Genomic DNA, 16,651 nt, shown 5'->3' with positions numbered 1-16,651 from the left:
CCTCAGGTGTGCTAGCTCCGGGCGCGGCCGCCGCTTCCCGGGGAGCGGCCGGCGCGCCGGGGCCAAGTTTGGGCTGCACTAGACGAACTGAAGGGAACGAAGAGCTGGGTGTGCGCTCGCGAAGCTCGGACGTCTTTTAGCTGCCCCGGGAGTCCTTCCTCTCCTACCACGGGTCACTGTCTGTCCAGGGCCCGGCTGAGGAAGCTGTCCGATTCCTGGGCTCCGCGGACCAGCAGCGCAGAAAACTAGACCTGTCAGGCCCAGCCGCAGTCTGAGGCAACCCGGAAACCCTTCCACCTTCCCGACCTGCGCCCTGGCCCCGGCTGCCCATTGCCCAGGCCTCCTCGACCCCCTACACCCTGTCTCCGGACTCCCTAACACCGCCTACGTTCTCGAGCGGGGATGATGCTATGGGGCGGCAGGGAACCCTGGGCCAGCCCACAGGGGCTTGGCCCCGACTCCTCATTCCGCGCCGCCTCCCCAGAGTAAAGTTCAGATTCCAGAGCCTCCTCCCAGTGACCACCCAGCCTGGATCTCCCTCTTCTTTGTCCGAAGGAGCCTCTCTTTTAAGGGAGAAGCCGACACCTGCAGGGAAGCCCCTCCCTCCAGGGAGCCTACCCCTCAGCAAGATCTTGCCCCCTCAAAAATCGCTTTCCCTCTGACACCCCTCCCCTGCTGAGGGACCTTTTCTCAGAATGATACTGCCACCCTCAGAGTGTATCTGTACCCTCGGTGCTGCATAATCCCCTCCTCTACGTGTTCCTCCCACGCACCGAGACCTTTCAGAGTGAGTCCGCTAGTCATTGTGACCCCTCCTCCCAAGGTGACTCCTCCCCTCAGCCCTTAACTGTAGGACCCCTTCTCAGCAGGTTCCGCCCCCCATCATTTAGGAGCCTTGTCTGACCGCCTCAGGTCGGAGGAGGAGCTTGCAGCCACCCTCTTTAAATCGGCTCAGGGGTCCGGAGTGCGCATGCCCAGTCTAGGGACTCTGCATTCGCAGCACCCTACGCCTCCGGTTCTGCCGCTGGCTCCTCCTCCGGTCATCGCGGGAATAGCCAATCTTCGTCAAGATTGGGTGACGTCACTGGATCCCGAAGGCTGGTTCCAGTGGAGCGGTTCCGGCGTTGTAGACCCTCCTGCCACCTAGCGGTGAAATGGAGGGTGGCGGGAGTGGAAGCTGCGGATCCCGCTAGCTGTCGCAGTTTTGAGGGAGCATAATTTTTTTGTTAGAAATTTAAAGCGATGTGTTTTTATTTCTGTGGTGCATTAAGAAGAAAATGAATGTAAACAGCCCACATCGCGCGGGTCCTTGTCACACGTTTATGAGAGTTGGAACCAAGTAGTACTCTTTACTTGACAAGGGCTAACGAGAAGCTGGGTGCTTGTCGCGGTGATCCGTACAAGGGAAGGTATCCCACAAGTTTGGAGAGAGAGGAAGGGAGTCATTTACAGTCCTTCCAGAGTCAGTGGAGAGAGGCTGCAGGCGAAAGCAACCCTGCCTAAAGCATGTTCATTTCTCCAGAGGCATTTGATCTCAGCAAAATATGCTTAGCAAACACCTTAAATTAAGGTTAACCTCTACAACTATATGAATTTACTTTCTATAGTTATGTAAGGTCTATAAGCACTAGAAATTAATTTGTTATTTTATTTTATTTATTTATTTTTGGTACCGGGGATCGAATTCTAGTCCTTGCACTTGCAAGGCAGGCGGCGGAATCACTGAGCTAAATCCCCAGTCCTATTAATTTGTTATTTTAAGTAATGTCATAGATAGCTTAATCGACACGGGGTTCTGATCCTTTATCCAAGTTTAAGTCCTTGTAGTTGGCCATAGTAATTTTAAGTCGAAGAGCCAACCAGGTGCTTGCTTTTAGAAAGATCAATGTGGTGGTTGTATGGAAGCTGTGGGACTGACTAGGAAGGAAGGTGTCACCATGGTTCTGTCGGTGGAGGATGGGGTGAATTAGATAGAGATAATAAAGGACAGGAGGAAACGTTCGACTAGTATGGGAGATACCCTGGGAAGTTTTTGGGATTGATCTTATCCAAAGTCAGTCAGCCTTGAGGAAAGTACCTAAACCAGGTTAAGTTTCAAGTTTCTACTTTAGATACTGGGTAACATCAACCAAGACAATCCAGGTGGAAAGGCTGGGGTGGGTGGAAGGTCTGGTGAGGGGAGAGGCCATCACCCAGCTGGGTGTGTGGAGGGAGAAGCAGGGCCCGCTTTCTCAGGCGTGAAGGCAGGTGAAAGTGCAGCTTTCATGTAGCTATGATGCCAGTGATTCTCCTGTGACAATTCGGGCCAATTGTGCTTTTGTCTATATCCTTGCCCTCTCCCCCAGTCAGTTATTGATTGGTGTGTATTTCCGACATTATATCATCAGTTAACGTTTCAGTATATTATCTCTAAAGGATGATTCTTTAAAACCAAGTCACAGTATCATTGTCAGACCTTAAAACCCCCAACTCTTCAGGATCAGTTATCCAACTGCTCACTTTTTCCTGTTGTCTTATGTTTGAAAAATTGTTTATAGTTATTATAGTTATATTATAATTAAGTTTGTTTCAAAAATTGTTTACATCTAGATCTATATAAGATCCATTCTTTGCATCTCCATTCTCTGATATGTTGCAAGCTTTTAAAAATCTTTTAAATCCACTCCCCAATGTTTTCTTCCCTTATTATTATTTTTTTGTTTTGTTTTGTTTTTTGGTACTGGGGTTTAAACTCGGGACCTTGTGCTTGTGAGGCAGGTGGCAGCACCACTGAGCTAAATCCCTGGCCCTCCCTTATTTATTTTTTTAAAGAAACCCCTGCCATTTGCCCTGTAGTTTCTCAAAATCTGAGTAAATTAGTGCCTCTTTCAGTCCCCCACATTTCATGTAAACTTATGGTCCTTTAATCAGATTTAGATTTGATTGTTTTGGCAAATTTGATATATGGGTGGTTTTAGTACTCCTGCTGGGATGTATGCAATGATGGTCTTTTTGTGATGTTAGTAACTGATGATTATCATTGTCCGGACCATGGTTTCTCAGCCCTGGTACTGTTGATATTTTGGAACAGATAATTCCTTAATTATAGGGGCTATCCTATGTCTTATGATATCTGTAGCATTTTTTCCCCCCACTGTCACAATCAAAAATGTCTCTAGACATTTGTACTTGTTCCCTGGAGGGCAAAATTGTCTCTTATTGAGAATTACTAGTCTGGGTTAATTAATGTGGAAGTTAGAAATAACATTCTTGTTCTATCATTTTTCTGTTTTAGGTAGATTATTTCTATAATGAGAACTTTTCCATTGTAACTATTTGTTATTCAGAGATATAGTTCACAGGAAAAGCTAGACAGTTTTTTTTTTTTATTGTTTCCTTTTATTTTTTTGGTACCAGGGATCGAACTGGGGTCCTTGTGCTTGCCAGGCAGGCAGCAGAACCACTGAGCTAATTCCCCGGCCCTATTGTTTCCTTTTTATAAAACCAGCTTTCAAAGTAACGAGTTGGTTCTCTAACATCTTCCAAGGTTGACCAATGAGAATGTCTTATTACTGTGAACTCATATTTATATAACATATTTGTGATATGCTCAATTATTACCATCACTGGCAGTTATCTTTTTTTTTTTTTTTTTTTCTAGTACAGGGGATCAAACTCAGGACCTTGGGTTCTCCAGGCAGGTGCAATACCACTGAGCTAAATCCCCAGTCCAGTTGCTATCATTTTTGATGCCTAAATTGTATTATTTTGGGCAGTGGGAACTTACCCAAGGTGGCATCTAAGTCTTTCTGACAGTTTCTCTTTTCTGTGGTGCTGGAGGTGGGATCCAGGGCCTAACTCGTGCTAGGTAAGCTCTCTACCCCTGAGCTACATCTCCAGCCCTCCTTTTGATGTCTTTTTATTATGGTTTGAATGTCCTCTCCAGAACTCATGCTGAATTTTAATTGCCATAGTGTTAAAGGGTGGGAGCTTAAGAAATGATTAGGTCCTGAGGTCTCTGCCCTCGAGATAGATAATGCTGTTGTCTCCAGAGTGGGTTATTTATCATGTAAATGGCAAAGTGATAAGTTCAGCCCAATTTCTACTCTGTGTCTCTTTGTGCTTGCTTATTCTTCTATCACATTATGATGTAGCAAAAAGGCTCTTGCCAGATGCCGGCACCATGTTCTTAGAATTCCCATTCTCCAGAACCATGAGCCAAATAAACTTTACTGGGGGATTGAATTTGGGTCCTTGTGCTTGCAAGGCAGGTGGCAGAACCACTGAGCTAAATCCCTGGCCCTAAACTTCCGTTGTTTATAAACCACCCAGACTTTGGTATTCTGTGACAGCAGAAAACAGACTGAGACAACCCTCCAGCTTTCTTGCTGTTTTCTATGAAAAAATGTCCCAGGCTCATTTTGTACATATCTAGGCCAGAACTAGTATTATTTTTCTAAAGATTCATGATCCCTTTTGGTAGGAAATAACATTTAGATACCAAAATCTGGGAACTAGGCATATTGTAAGATGTAAAATCTCATTTTTATTTCATGGAGTGTGAATAGCCAAAAAGGCCTCCACAATGTTGGGCCTAACACCCAGCGAGGCTCCGGGAGCTTGACAGAGAACGAGAAACCCAGGAAGGAATATACCAGGCTAGATGGTAAAGAGACCTTTATTAGTCCGGCCAGACGGCACTCCCAGAGCCAGGTGGCTCAGAGAGGTGCCTAGCTCAGGGGCCGAGGTCCTCTTATAGGGAGTAAAAGAGGGGATTAACACTTTGGGTTCACAGACAGGGGACAAAGGTCTGCTGACTTGAGCTGGTGGTCAGCAGTCACATGTTCAACAGTCACATATTGATGAGTAACAGGTACCACCTATAGGATGTCTCAAAGGTCACTAAGACACCGGATGAGCAAACAGTTTGTCAATTAGCTTGGGCTCTATGTCTGGAGTCTCTAATTTGCAAGTAGATTCAGATCAGGACTCCAAACAATACAAGAGTGATCCACATTCTTAGGCCAGGGCTGGAACAAAGGTTGGGGCTGTGGCTACAATGGGAGGGGTTCAGGACACTGTCTCCTAGGCCCTTTGCCATTTAGCAAGGGTTTGTAATTTAGGTCCCACAATATAAGGTTATTTGGCCTTAGGAAGAGAAGTTGAATGAATGTAGGATTACCTATTTTCTCAAATTATTCTCCACCAATTTATTTCTTCTTCTTTCTCCTTCCTTATCTTCAGTGCTAGAAATTGATCGAACCCAGGGCATTGTACCTGCTAGGCAAGTACTCTGCCTCTGAGCTACACCCCCAGCCCTTCCAGTTTGTTTATTATGAAAAATATCAGACAAGCAGAAAAGTTGATGGAATGCACAACAAATACCCAAGACAGCTAGGCTAACCCTGGGTCTTATGGGGTAACAAACATAACAGGACATTGGGAATTAAAAAGTTGATCATCTTCAAAGCTAAGGGAGAACACACTTTGAGGATGAGAAGTCAGACTGAAAGACCATTACAGATACAGAGGACAAAGGCCTGGCTTGTTACTTATAGGCATGTCTTGAGTTTTCTTCTGAGGCAGGCAAGGACTTGAAAGTTGCTTTTGAGCCGGGTATGATGGTGCACACCTGTAATCCCAATACTCTGTGAAGCTGAGGCAGGAAGATCGCAAGTTAGAGGCCAGCCTGGGCAACTTAGTAACACCCTGTCTCAAAATTGAAAATAAAAAAGCCTAGGGATGTAGCTTGGTATGAGGGCCCTGGGTTCAATCCCTACTACCACACACACACATACACACATGTGTGTGCACACACATGCAAACCCCTAAAACAACAAAAAATCTGGTTTATTAAAAACAGTGACTGCCCTGTAGATTCCACAAAAGCTGTACACATTTGTTCTCTGGGTCATCCTGGAGGGTTGGGGAGTTCCTGTCTCCCAAACTTTTCCCCTTTCTGCTCAATTTTAAGAATAAAAGCCTTGGGCTGGGGATTTATCTCAGTGGTTCTACTGCCTGCTTCAGGACCTGAGTTTGATCTGCAGTACCCCCCCCAAAAAAAAGAATAAAAGTCTTATGCCTATGCCAAGGTGCTTGTGTCTGATTCTTCTGATAGAAAGCACAAAAACCCATGGAGTTAGTAACATACTTGCATATTCTTCACCCACATTCAACCAGTTGTTAACATTTTGTCATATACTTTCTGTGTCTAATATGATATGATAGGCATGACATATAATATATTACAATATCTTATTGTATCATTTGGCAATAAGTAGCAGGCAACATTATGCTTTATCCAAAATTTTTAGCAGCATTATCTCTTGAGGTTATTTTCTATGTGACCATTATACAATACTGCATCCTACTTCCTTCCTTCCTTCCTTCCTTCCGGGGATCAAACTTGGGACCTTGCACTTGTGAGGAGGGCAGCGGAACCACTGAGCTAAATCCCCAACCCCTTGACTTACTTTCTTCATTTAGCTTCTTGATTTCCTCGGCTCCTTCTTCCAGGTCATTCTTTACCTTCCTGACCTCTAAGTTTCCAATCTTTTTTCTTCTCTACATATATACTGTGGGTAATTTCATTGATACCAAGGTTTAAGTACTGTCTCTATGCTGATGGCTCCCAGCTTTTCTCTCTTGCCCTAATGCCTCTGGACTATATAGTCCTAAATTCAATTGCCTACTTGTCATTTTCCTTGAATATCTAATTGGTTTTTAAAAAATCAATGAGTACAAGACAGTGCTTGATTCCTGCCCCTCTTCCCCAACTTTTCTCTAAGTCTTTCTCATTTTAGTAAATCCAATCTACTAGATGCCCAGATAAGAAAACTGAGTTATCCCTGACTCCTGTATTTTTCTCTGCCTTATATTCAGCACCCAACAAACTCCGTGTACTGCAAATCTGTCCATAGCCTACTTCTGAAACTTCCACTGCATCTAACCCAATCTATGACACAATGTCTCTTGCCTAGGTTGTCGCAGCTGCCTCCTTTTTGGTCTCCTTGTTAATGCCTTTATCCCTCTACAGCCTTGTCTCTACACAGCAGCCAGAGCTGTCATCTTTTCTTCTCCTCCTGATCTTCCTCCTCTTCTTCCTTTAGCACTGGGGATCCAACCCATGCGTGCTAGGCAAGTGCTCTACCACTGAGCACGATCTGCCCCTTGTCGTCGTCCTCCTTTTTTTGGTTTTTTGAGACAGAGTCTCACCAAGTAGTTGAAACTGACCTGGAACTCGCTATGTAGCCCAGGCTGGTGTCCTGCCTTGGCCTCTCGAGTGCTGGGAGTATAGGTGTGCGCCATCATGCCCGGTGCTTGTCCTTCTTTTTGATAATGTTTGATTATCGTTAACAGTGCCAAGCTGTCTATTTGCACTTGCTTCATGGCCAAATCTCCATAGCTGCCTTTGACTTTGCCTTTCCCCACTCTGCTCGGGGTAGGGCTGGAAGAGATGGCAGTAGAGCCTCTTAAAACTTCACTATTAAGTGTGATGATTGTTGAGGGTTTAAAAAACCTATCTAGGGCCAGGGATGTAGCTCAGCGGTGCAGCATCTGGCTGGCAAGTGCAAGGTCCTGAGTTTGATTCCTGATAACAATAAAACAAAACACTATCTAGACCAGGCTGGGGATTTAGCTCAGTGGCACTGTGATTGCCTTGCAAGCCCAAGGTCCGGAGTTTGATCTCCATGCCACAAAAACAAAAACAAAACAGCTGGCCGTGGTGGTGCACGCCTCTGATCTCAGCACTTGGGAGGCTGAGGCGGGAGGATCACTATGAGTTCGAGACCAGCCTGGGCTACATAGTGAATTCCAGGTCAGTCTCATCTACATAGTGAGACCCTGTCTCAAAAAACCAAAAACCAAAACCAAAACAAAACTATCTAGACCAATTAACTACTACTGATACAGGAGAAAAGTGCCTGATGTTCCTGAGAGGTATTTTTTCTTTATCTGCTGCTGCCCTAAGTGCTTTGTGGTCACAGCCATATCAGACATTTGGAGAAACATTTGCTTTGGCTGAAAGAAGTTTTGGTTTTGGGTCCACCCCAGATGACTCCATCCCACAACCTCTCTGAATGACTCCACTCCAGCAGCTATCCTCAATCTAGTTCAGGGATTCCCTCCCCTAACCACGACTAAGCAGAGTGTGCAGTTAGCTGGCAGGAACTATGAATGCACGAGCCTGCCTTTTCTTTTAAGAAGCACCTCAAAACCCTTAGTGGGTCAGTCTGTGTTCTGCACTGTAAGTCCTAATAAGGCCTCTTTCAGGTGGCATAGTTTTGCCTCTTTGTGATTTGTATTAGTAGAGCAGGCTGATATGGTAACACTAAGAGATAGTAGCACCAGAGGCCCCTAATGCTGAAGGTGGACAGGAGTGAGTACTGATGACACAGAGGATGGCTAGCAGCCAGAGAATGGCAGTGTGAGGCGGAGGGAGATGAAGCATTGTTAGAAGCTGTCATCTCAGTTGGAAAAGTTCCTCAGGGATGCTGGTAGCTGCTGGTTCAGAGTGATGAAGAGGGTCACTAGCCCTGAAAGCTGATAGCTGTTGCATTCAAAACTCAGAGCTGTTGGCCCTGGGGATTTAACTCAGTGGTTCTGCTGCCTGCCTCAAAAGCACAAGGTCCTGAGTTTGATCTCTGGTACAGAAAACAAAACAAAACAAAACTCAGAGCTGTTAACACTAAACGAACTATACTTCACCTGTTCGTGATTTCTCTCCATATTGAGCAGAAGAATCATTAGCAGGTTGTTAACATTATTATAAAAGTACAGGTAACTGAACATTTTGAAATTCAGTGAAATTCATAAAACAATTACTATTTTCGTAAATCTCTGGGTTGGTTGATGTTGATATTCTTTTATTTTTGGTACCAGGGATCGAACTCGGGCCCTTGCGCTTGTGAGGCTGAAGATGGTATTCTAACGTGGGATTGGCTAGAGAGGTTTTGCTATACTTTACCTATCTCTGATCCTCCTGAGCAGTAGGACAGTCTGGGCATATTTTCATGGTAACAGAAGGAAGACAAGAAGACAAACATAGTTGTGAACCTGTTTTCCATGTCTTTGCATCACATCCTATCTGCCAAGATTCCAATGATCAAAGCAAGTCATGTGGCCGTGCCCAAAGTACAAACTATAAAGGTGGTGGTAGGGAGGTAGAAAATGTTTCTAAATAATGATACATTAATTAATTAGTTAATTATTTTCTGGTACCAGGGATCAAACTTGGGATCTTGCGCTTGTGAGGCAGGCGGCAGAACCACTGAGCTAAATCCCCAGCCCCATTAATTAATTTTTCTAATGTTAAACTAATATTGCATTAATAAGTGTATTATTATATGTATTTAGTAATTTCCTTAGTTGTTGTAAGAATTATAAGCATGGTCAAACTCTTTTTTGGGGGTGGGTACTGGGAATTGAATCCAGGGCTTTTGCATTGAGCTACATCCCCAGCCTTTTATAAATTTTTATTTTTTATTTTGAAAGAGGGTCTCACTAAGTCACTAAGTTGCCTATGCAGGGCTCAAATTTACAATCTTCCTGCTTCAGTTGGAATTACAGGTGTGCGCCACTATTCCTGGCTTTTTTCTAAAGGTTCTCATTATGTTGCTCAAGTTAGTCTTAAACTCCTAGGCTCAAGTGATCCTCTGGCCTCAGCCTCTAAAGGTTCATACCACTAGTGAAACTACTGAATGACAAAGTCTTGAAAATAGCAGAAGAATGATAACTTATTATGTATAGATGAACAATGGTATGATTAACATACATTTATTTTCCTACAAATGACTCAAATGTATCCTTCTTTATGGCAGAGTAGTATTCCATTGTATATAAACACCACATTTTCTCCATCTACTTATCTGTTGATGGATATATAGGCTGTCAAAGATTTAGCTATTATGAGCGTGCTTCTATAAACACAGGTAGGAATTTACCACTGCAGTATGATTTCTTTAATTTTTTTGGGAAGATACTTGGAAGGGGAATAGCTGGGTTGGATGGGATTTCTAGTTTAGTTTTTGGAGGGAATCTCCTTACTGATTTCCCTAGTGGTTGTACTAGTTTGGCATTTTCTCAAAGTTAAGTGTACATCCCTTCTGTCCTGAGAAGTGACATTAATTTTTTGATTGGGTCTTTTGTTTTTGAGGGTCTGGGTTTTAAAATTCTTTATATATTTTAGATATTATTAGTCTTGTCAGAGGAGTAGCTGGCAAATTATTTTTCGTTGTGGTACTGGGGATCAAACTCAGGACATTGTGCTTGCAAGGCAGGCACAGTGCCACTGAGCTAAATCCCCAGCCCCATAATTTTTTTCCCTTTCTTCCCATTTCTTGATTCTTGATGTTATTTCATGTGCAACTGAGATTCTTTTCGGAAAGTCCTTACCTGGAACTTAAAAAAAATTTTACCTATTTTATCTTCCAGCAGATTGTTTTAATATCTAGGTTTTTGATCCATTTTTATTTTGTTTTTGTGCACAGTGAGAGATATGGGTCTAGATTCAATCTTTTGCATGTGTGTAACCAGTTTTCCCACCACCATTTCCTCCAGCATATGTATTTGGCCCTTTTGTCAAAGATCAGATGACTTACTGTGCCTGGGGTTGTTTCTGCATCTTCTGTGCTGTTCCACTGATCTATGTGTCTGTTTTTGTGCCAATACCATGCTGTTTGTTTTTTGTTTTTTTTTTTAATCACTCTCACTTGGCAATATAGCTTGAAATCTTGCACTGTGGTGCCTCCTGCTTTGTTTTTGATGCTCAGGATTGCTTTTGATATTCTGAGTTTCTTCTCCTTCCATACAAATTTTAGGACTTTTTTTCTACTTCTGTAAGGAATGTTATTGGTATTTTGATTGGGATTGCATTAAATCTGTATATCAGTTTTGGTAGTATGGCCATTTTGATAATATTGGTTTTGCCTATCCAGGAATAGGGAATATCTTTCCATTTTTCAATGTCCTCCTTGATCTCCTTTTTCAGTGTACTATAGTTTTCATTGTAGAGATCTTTTACTTCCTTGTTTAGATTAAGTACTAAGTATTTAATTTTTCTTGAAGCTATTGTGAATGGTATTGTTTTTCTAATTTCTTCTCAGTGAGTTCATTATTAGTGTACAGGAACACAACTGACCTTTGTGTTGGTTTTGTATCATGCTACATTGCTGAATTTGTTTATTAGTTCTAGAAGTCTTTTGGTGGAATTTTTTGGTTCTTCTATGTAAAGGATAATGTCATTTGCAAATAATGATAGTCTGATTTTTTCCTTCTTTTATATGCATCCCATTTATTTTTTCTCTTGCCTGATTGCTCTTGCTAATGTTTCAAGTACTATACTCTATTGAACAGGAGTGGTGATAATGGACATCCTTGTTTTGTTCCTAATTTTAGAGGGAAAGCTTTCAGTTTTCCTCCCACTTAATATGATGTGAGCAGTGGGTTTATCATAAAAGAATTTTATCAGATTGAGATAGATCCTTCTATACTTATTTTCTTCAGGTTTTTAAAAATCATGAGTGGGATAAAATAAAATTTATTTAAAAAATAAAATCATGAATGGATATTAGATTTTGTCAAAGGCCTTTTCTGCATCTATTGAGATGGTCATGTGATCTTTGTCCTTGCTTCTGTTTATGTGATGAGTCACAAATTGATTTGTGTATGTTCACCATCCTTGCATTCTTGGGATGAAACCTACTTGGTCATGACGTATGGTCTTTTTGATGATTTGTTGCATTCTGTTTGCCAGTACCTTGTTTAGGATTTTTGTGTCTATGTTCATTAAAAATACTGGCTTATAGTTTTCTTTTTTAGTTGTGTCCTTATCTAGTTTTGGAATCAGGGTAATGTTAGCTTCCAGAAATGAGCTTAAAAGTACTCTTTCTGTTTCAATTTCATCAAAGAATTTGAGGAGTATTGGCATTAGATCTTTCATGAAGTTCTTATAAAATTCAGCAATGAAACTGTCAGGTCCTGGGCTTTTCTTAGTTGGTAGTTTTTTTTTGTTTTGTTTTGTTTTTTACTGTCTCAATTTCATTTCCTGCTATTGGACTGTTCAGGGCTTTTATATCTTCTTGGCTCAGTTTTGAAAATTCGTATGAATCAAGGAATCTGTCTTCTTTCTTCTAGATTCTCTCATTCACTGTAGTACATGTTTTCATAGTATTTACTAATAATCTGGATTTTGGTGGTATTCATTGTGTCCAAAGTTTATGGTGAGCTGTAATTCCAATGGGTTTACCTTGATAAGTGATTTTTTGCTTTTTCTGACTGCTTTTAAAATTTTGTTCTTGTATTGGACTTCTGGGGTTTTGACTATGATGTGTTGTGGGGACTTTCTTCTCTCATAGTTATTTAATATTTTCTGTACCTTGCTTAACTATATGTTGAATTCTTTCCCTGTACTTGGAAAGTGTTTTGTTTTGCTATGATTTCTGTCAGATTTTTTATTCTATGTTTGCTGCTTTATGATATTTCTCTAATTCCAATTGGTCTTAGGTTAGTCTTTTTTGTGCCATCTAATAGTGGTTGGGTCAATTTTCCTTGCTGTCTTATTGTTTTTAAGGTATCTCTGAGTATATGATCCTGTGTGCCATTTTTGTCTTCCAGATCTGACACTCCTCACAACGATTGTTTGTGCTATTCAAATATTCAATAAAATTCTTTATTTCTGGAATTTCTGTTTTGGTACCTTTTAATGACCTCTATTTCTTTATAAATTTGTCATTCATGTTTTGGTTGTGATTGATTGATTGATTTTTGGTACCTGGGATCAAACTCTGGCCCTGTGCCCTTGCGAGGCAGGCACCGGAACCACTGAGCCAAATCCCCGGCCCTGTCATTCATGTTTTGAATGGTTTTGGTTAACTCTTCTAGTAGCTGTCTCTTTGAACACATCAATCAGTTTTTTTTTATTAATTCTGCCATCTGTTTTGTTATATAATCTTTGAACTCACTAAGTTTCTTTGCTTTCTCTTAGACCACTTTGTATAATTTAGCCATTTGGTGCCTGGTTTCCTTTCCATTGATTCCCTGTGGGTCTGCTTTGGGAAGCTGGGAGTTTTTAGAGGCATTTTGTTGCCTTGTTTTCTCATGGTTTTTATTTATTTGTTTGTTTGTTTTTTGGTGCTGAGGGTTTAGGTCAAATAAAGTAAACAGACTTTACTATTGATATGAAGATGTCTTTAGCTGAGTTCTGTTTTCTGTTAATGTAATCTTGGCTTTATTTGCCAAAAGGTATTACCTATCACTTTGCAATCTATTCAGTTTAATTGGGTTGGCCCCAGTCACTGCGTTGTAAGGAGAGAATTTCTTTTGGTTGTAGCAGCATCAAGAGATCCAATCATACAGTCATGAACATTGAAGTTTGTTTTGATAGTTTCACCCTTTTATCAATGCCCCTTACAGACTAGATTATAACACTGTTTAAAGATAGTCTGCGATTCGGAGGAGGGTCGGGGGAAGGAAAAAAGAAGGGTAAAAGGAAGGGGCTATATCAATGGGCAGAGAGAGTGATATGAGAAATGTCAATAGGCGAAAAATAGCAGATCAGACTCTATTGGGATTATTTTTATAGTTGGAGTAAAAGCTAGTGTTGAGGAGGCTTGCGAGAATACTTGTGGAGGCAGGAGGAGAGATGCAGAGGGTTGGAAGTGTAGTTAGAGGTTGAGGGAGGCTGTGAGATTTTTTGAACTTATATTTGTAGTTTTGTTAGGTTCCTCTAAACACAGTTTTCTTAAGGGTTACCCTGACAGTTTAATCATTGGTTAATTCTTATTCACTTTTGGAGAAAAGAGGGAAGACAAGGAGGCAAAAAATGAGGAGGTGAGACAAAGAAAGAATAGATTGGAACAAAGTCAAAAAATAAAAGGGAAGAAAGACCAAAAGAGAGAGGACCAAAGGGAAAACTTGAAAAATAAAATAATGTAAGATAAAAATCAATGTTAATAAAGAAGCAAGAACCAAAAGAAGAGAAAGAAAAGAAGAAAGAAAAGAAAAGAAGAGAAAAGAGGAAAAAAGCAAAGAACCAATCAAGGAAACAAGCAAAGCACCTTCACACCGTGCTACCGCGAGGTTGGCTTTACCCGGGAGCCCCCCGAAGTGAGCCGCCCGGCCGAGCGGTTCCCGCCGAGGCCCAGTGGCTGCCCCCGAGCATGTGGTCCGCTCATTCCTCCAGACACACTCCTGGCTGCAGGCTGGGATCGGGGCGCGCTCAGCTGCAGGCCTCTACCACAGGCCCCCAAATCCCATTGCCTCAACTGATTCGGGAAGAAGTGGCTGTGGCATAATTCGTGGAACATCCGGTTTTCGGTCGACTTCTGCCAGGGAGTCGCTCCCTTCGCTGGTGGGCAAATCCTGTCCTCACCTCTGAGACTTCCCTCCACAGGCTCCCCCCATCCCCTCCCCCGCGCGCGCGCGCGCACACACACACACACACACACACACACAGACACAGACACAGACACACACACCCCTTTGCCCAGCGTGTCGCCAGAAGTCCCCCAACTAGGGCGCTGCTCTCTGCCCTTCGACCCGCTCTTCAGCCGTGGACTTGGTGTGATCCACAGACAGGACAGCAGGACCTCACGTCTCCGCAGTCCTTCCAGTGTTTGGGGAAAGAACAGGAGAATCGAATCGCCCCCTTCTCTCTCCTGTGTCTCCAGCGATACTGGAGCGGAACCGAGCAGCACAGGGTTCAGCCGCTCTCTGCTTAGGGCAGGGCTGGGGGCTTCCGCAGCCTCTGTCCGTGGGGCTGGTCTCTGTTTCTCCTTTTCTGTTCACTGTTCCTCGTGGGAGCCTGCTGGCACGTCCCACAAGCACAGCACTCCCGCTTATGTGGGTGACTAATTTTTTTTTCCTGTGTGGGGCAAGCCCCCTTTCTCTCCACAAGTTTTTTGGCTCACAAATCGCTATTTTCTAAATCTGAGTGTTTCCTGTTTTCTAAATTGATTGATCCCTGGACCCCCCCCCCCGGGTATTTTCTAAACCTGAGCCGTTCGCCGTTTTCTCAGTGTCCTTCAGACTTCGTTTTCTCTGAAGCCCTGGCTTGCATGCGATCCTCTTCTCGGTGAAGGGAGTCTATTCCAGCAGCCAGGCTGCTCCCTCTCTCAGCCTGATACTTTCCAAGCTGGCAAGGGGGCGTGGGCTGGAGCGGTCCAGTTTCCCCTCACAAATCCTAGACTCCGGTTTTGTTCCAACAAGTTTCTCTTTTCATTTACCCTCTCATGCAAGACGTTAGCTTTAGCGCCTGCCTCAGGGTACCTGCTCTTCTCCTGTGCCTGATTCGAGGCTCTCAGCTTTGCTCTTGCCCCTACAAGGCTGTGGTCTGCTCCCATGCAATATTTGTTCTTGTAGCTCACTTCAGTGTAAGGTGCTGGCTCATTTGTTATTTATTCCCTATTTATTAAAAACTCATCTGTGCACTTGGAGGCATTTTATTTGTAATATTTTAGCTTTAGTTTTTGGGAGCTCTAAATCTATTGTTTGATGTTTCTTTCTGGCTTCTGGCTTGATCTTTTTGTATACTACGTTTTTTGGTTTTGTTTTGTTTTAGACTGGGTCTCACTACATAGTTCAGGCTGGCCTTGAACTCAGGGTGATTCTCCTGCCTCAGCCTTCTGAGGCACGGGTGTGCGCCACCATGCCTGGCTAGCATACTAGGTGATCTTTGTGAATTGGTTGCTTGATCTTAATCTGTAGGAGTTTTCTGTTTGTTTGTTTTCTGGTGCCCAGGATCAAACTAGGGCCCTTGAGTTTGCAAGGCAGGTGGCAGAACCACTGAGCCAATTCCCCAGCCCTTGTAGGAGTTTTATATGTAAAATTGGGAAAATTTTCCTCCAGGGAGGGTTTCATTTCTGCTGTAGGCAGTGGTTACCAGTAACCAAGACCCCCCAATCCCATTCTGAGCATTGCAGCTCAAAGTAGGGAATTTCAGCTTTAGTTAGTTTACCTCACCCCTGGCCTAAGAGCCAATCTACTCTTTGACAATTACAGCTCCTTGGGAGAAATCAGTCAAGTCTTGGGGCCAAAGGAGATGACAGCTGCTGCGTTTTCCCCTTCCCTAGAAGGAGGTCAGTTTCCTCTCTCTTGATGTGACTGCTGTCATCCATTGGGACAAATTGTCTTCAGCGCACATTTGTTGGTATCACACACCAGGTTATGCCCAGAGTAGCCCCCTCCATGCTGCCTGTCCCTCTCACCTCAGTTCACATTTTCTTGCGCGAAAGGTTTTTTTTTTTTTTTTTTTTTTTTTTTTTTTTGTACTTGGGATCAAACTCATCAAGGCAGGTGAGGTGCCACTGAGCTAAAGCCCCAGCCCAAAATGGTATGTTTTTAAAGACTCCTTTTTGTGAGAACAGCAACACCTCAACATACACATTTTCTTTTCTTTTTTTGGTATCGCAGATTGAACTCTGGTGTTTGTGCTCGTGAGGGAGGTGGCAGAACCACTATATAGTGTTGATTGCTTTCAACAATCCTCTGAGCATGTTGTGCCATAACGCTGGACATGGGAGTCCTCCAGAGTCATGTCACTGGTAATCCTGGCTAATAAAACTACTGATATTTGAATATGTTTTCAACGTATGTACCAGGGTTAATTAACAAATGATTATTCATCCTTGTGGATTTGAAGAATGTCATGAATGTAGAGAGGCTGGAATAGACT

The sequence above is a fragment of the Fukomys damarensis genome, unplaced genomic scaffold, assembly GCF_012274545.1.
Source record: "Fukomys damarensis isolate Sample0158 unplaced genomic scaffold, DMR_v1.0_HiC HiC_scaffold_36, whole genome shotgun sequence".
NCBI classification, from domain to species: domain Eukaryota; kingdom Metazoa; phylum Chordata; class Mammalia; order Rodentia; family Bathyergidae; genus Fukomys; species Fukomys damarensis.
Note: the sequence above shows the minus strand (reverse complement) of the source record.